At 72.1% G+C, this 3625-nt stretch overlaps 1 protein-coding gene and 1 long non-coding RNA gene across 2 annotated transcripts in view; both read left to right on the top strand.

Annotated features, from left to right (window-relative positions):
- The window catches only part of USP19 (ubiquitin specific peptidase 19), a 39886-nt gene that overhangs the window by 9610 nt on the left and 26651 nt on the right, over positions 1-3625 (top strand).
- On the top strand, positions 19-765 carry LOC112548188. The gene is made up of 3 exons (XR_003091992.1): positions 19-194; positions 287-511; positions 679-765. It is a non-coding gene; the product is annotated as an uncharacterized LOC112548188 (long non-coding RNA).

Here is a 3625-nt window from a genome sequence, read left to right as displayed (position 1 = left end):
TCGCCCTCTCCCCCCCCCTGCCGCCGGCAGGTGCCTGGATGGTTACTATGGCGACCCAGTGCTGGGCTCAGGGCAGCAGTGCCGGCCCTGCCCGTGCCCCGGGTATCCGGGAACGCGGAGATATCACGGCACCGCCTGCCACGCTGACAAGCAGACCCGCCACATCGTGTGCCTGTGCACGCCGGGCTACGCGGGTGAGCCGGGGGGCTGGGCCGGGCCGGGCGGTGGGGCCGGGGGCTGCCCCCCGGGGCTCTGGCACCTGCTGAGACCTTGGTGTCTGCTGCAGGGCTGCGCTGCGACCGCTGTGCGCCGGGGTACTTTGGGGCGCTGGAGCAGGAGGGGGGCGCCTGCCGGCCCTGCCAGTGCAACAACAACATCGGCCCCAGCGACCCCGAGGCCTGCGACCCGCGCACCGGGCACTGCCAGCGCTGCCTGCACCACACCGACGGGCCCCGCTGCGCCCAGTGCCAGCCTGGCTACTACGGCAACGCCCTGCAGCGTGGCTGCCGACGTGAGACCGGGCTGGGCTGGTGGCACCAGGGGTGGGGGACAGGGCAGCCTGCGCCCACGTCCCAGGGCGGGTGGTGACCGGGGACTGGCAGGGGTGGGGGGCCGGGTTGGTGTGGGCAAGAGGCAGCGTGGTTGTCCCCCAGCCAAGCCCTGGGCCCCTCCCTGCAGGCTGCACCTGTAACCAGCAGGGAACGCTGCCCTCCCACTGCGCCTCCGGCACCTGCCACTGCGACCGGGCCACGGGCCACTGCCCTGGAACTTCGGCGGGGAGCACGGCTGCCAGCCCTGCGCCTGCCACCCTGACCATGCCCTGCCACGCGGCTGCAACCTGGTGAGTACCGTGGGCGCCAGGCCAGCAGGGACGGTGCCAGGGAGCCCATGCCCAGGCTGCACTGAGCACTCTCTGCCCTCCGCACAGTTCACGGGGCAGTGCGTCTGCCAGCCGGGCTTCGGGGGCCGCGTCTGTGCCCATTGCCAGGAGGACCACTGGGGCGACCCAGAGCGCGAGTGCCGGGGTAAGTGTGAACCGGTGCAGGGACATGACTGCGGGCAGCTTCAGGTGCATGCTGACACACTGCTCCCCCACAGCCTGCGACTGCGACGCAGCCGGCGCAGAGAGCCTGCAATGCGACCGTGTCAGCGGGGGCTGCACCTGCCGCCCGGGCTTCACAGGGCCACGCTGTGACCAATGCCACCGTGGTGCCCAGAATGACTTCCCACGCTGCTCCCCCTGCCACCCCTGCTTCGGGCCCTGGGACCAGGTGCTGGGGCAGCTGCAGGAGCTGCTGAGGTCGCTGCAGGAGCAGGCGCGGGCACTGCAGGAGGGCGGCCCCATGCCAGAGCTCAGCAACAGCCGCCTGCGGGAGCTGGAGGAGAAGCTGCGGCGCGTGGAGCAGCTGGCCAGGGTGGGGGACAGTCCGGGCACCGCCGCCCTGCACCAGCTGGACGCCCTGCTGGACAGCACCAGGCAAGGGGCACGCGCCGGCTGGGCGCGATCAGTCTGAATGTGGGTGGGCCGGGCCCCTCCCCTGGGCTGTGCAGCGAGTGTGCCAGGCCTCGGCCAGTGCGCAGGGCATGCTCTCACTCAGCCCCTCTGGCATCACTGGTCCCTCACTAGCAGGGGCTGTGGAGGCCCTGGCCTGGGTCAAGCTGGCCCAGGTCCTCTTCCCTTCCACCATCCTCCCAGCTCCTGGGCCTCAGCACCACCTGCCCTCTGGACCCTGGCTGCTGGTGGCTGCCCTGGCCTGGGGAGGGGGCTGAGGGAAGCGGGGAGGGGGGACACTGAGTGTGCATCCCCCCAGGAGAGATCTGGATGAGTTCTGGCAGCAGCTGCAAGAGGTGGAGGGGCGGCTGGACAGGGCGGCGGGGAGCGCCCCTGGGGAGAGGGGGCGGCGGCGCCACGGGGCAGGGGGGCCGCCTCGACCGCCTGAGCCAAGAGCTGCAGGAGCTGAACAGCACAGCCACCCGCCTGCGGGGGCAGCTGGGCACTGTGGTGGGCACAGGCTTTGGGGGGAAGAAACCCCCTCCCCGCAGCTGCAGACATCCCTGGCCGGGCCAGCCTGGTGCACAGGCCTGGCTGACAGGGGTGCTCCCAGCCACACCCTGACGCCTTCCTTGCACCCGCAGAGTCCTACCGCAGCCTCATGGCTGCTGCCCAGCGCTCCCGGCAGCAGCAGCAGCGGGCGCAGGATGCAGTGCAGGGCCCGGGCAGCCTGGTGGGGCAGGCCCAGGCAACGAGGCGGGTGGCAGAGCGGGTGCTGCGGGAGCAGGGAGATGCCTTCCGCAGGAGCGCGGCCGCGCAGGGGCGGGCACTGCGGGAAGCCCAGCGCCAGGCCGCAGCCCTGAGCATCGCCCGTATCAGCCAGCAGGTGAGGGCTGGGGCAGCACCCTGGGCGCAGGGCACGTAGGGGTGCCCAGCACTAAAACAAACCCGTCTGTGCCCTGCAGATCTGTGGAGCCCCAGGGCACCAGGGCTGTGATGGTGCCCCCTGCGGAGGGGCATTGTGCCGGGACCACATGGGTCAGCGCCACTGTGGGGGCCCGGGCTGTGTTGGGGCCCTGCCCGTGTCCGTGAGGGCACTGGGCCAGGCCGGGAACGCTTCGCGGGAGCTGGAGAGTGTGGCCCAGCAGCTGGGCACCGTCGCCCTGCAGGTACTGGGAATGCAGGGGCAGGGAGGGGCCGCGGGACAGCCCCCAGGTGCCCCGTGCTCAGCACTACTCCCCCTCGCAGCTGCAAGAAGCACACGAGCTGGCCCGCAGTGCCAGGACCCATGCCCAGGAGACCCTGGGCCGGTCGCAGGCGGCCAGGACACACATGGAGGAGTCCACGGCTGGGCTGCAGGATTTCATCCGGCGGATCAAAGCTTTCCTGGCAGGTAGGGGTGGATGCTGGGACTGGGGCCGTGCCATGCAGGCCCTGGGCTGCACCGCCTGCGCTGAGCGCTGCTGTGTCTCTGCAGAGGAGGGGGCCGACCCCGAGAGCATCGAGCTGGTGGCCCGGCAGGTGTTGAACATCTCGCTGCCCAGCAGCCCTGGCCGCATCCAGCACCTGCTGCAGGAGATCCGTGACAGCCTGAGCGGCCTGGACGGCGTGGACGCCATCCTCAATGGCACGGCCCGTGGGCTCGCCGCCGCCCGCGACCTACTCGCCCAGGCCCGGCAGGCCCAGTGAGTCACTCGGGGGAGGGCAGGGCAGCGTGGGCGTGGGGCAGGCTGGCGAGGGTCGGGCGTGGTGATGGCGCTGCCTCGTGTCTCCCCAGGGAGCGAGCGGAGGGCTCGCGAGGAGCCGTAGCGGAGACGCAGGGGGCTCTGGCGGCAGCAAGGGGGGAGGTGGCGGCAGCTGGGGCTGCGCTGCAGGGTGCCAGGGAGGTGGTGCGGGGCGTGGAGAACCGGGTGAAGGAGGTGAGTGGGGCAGCACGGGGCTGGCTCTGTGCCCGACCGGGCCTTATCCCTGAGGGCTGGGGCTGCCTGGGGCAGGAGGGGGTGCGAGGGCCCGGGGGGGTGCAGGCCTGGCCTGTGTGTGCAGGGCACAGGTGGCGTGGGGGCTGCTCCTGTCACCCTGGCACCCCCGACCCCGGGCAGGCGGAGCGGAGGCTGCAGGCACTGGAGGGGACGG

Source organism: Alligator sinensis, unplaced genomic scaffold (assembly GCF_000455745.1).
Source record: "Alligator sinensis unplaced genomic scaffold, ASM45574v1 scaffold469_2, whole genome shotgun sequence".
In the NCBI taxonomy this organism is placed as follows: Eukaryota; Metazoa; Chordata; order Crocodylia; family Alligatoridae; genus Alligator; species Alligator sinensis.
This window is presented reverse-complemented; position numbering and strand designations above follow the sequence as displayed.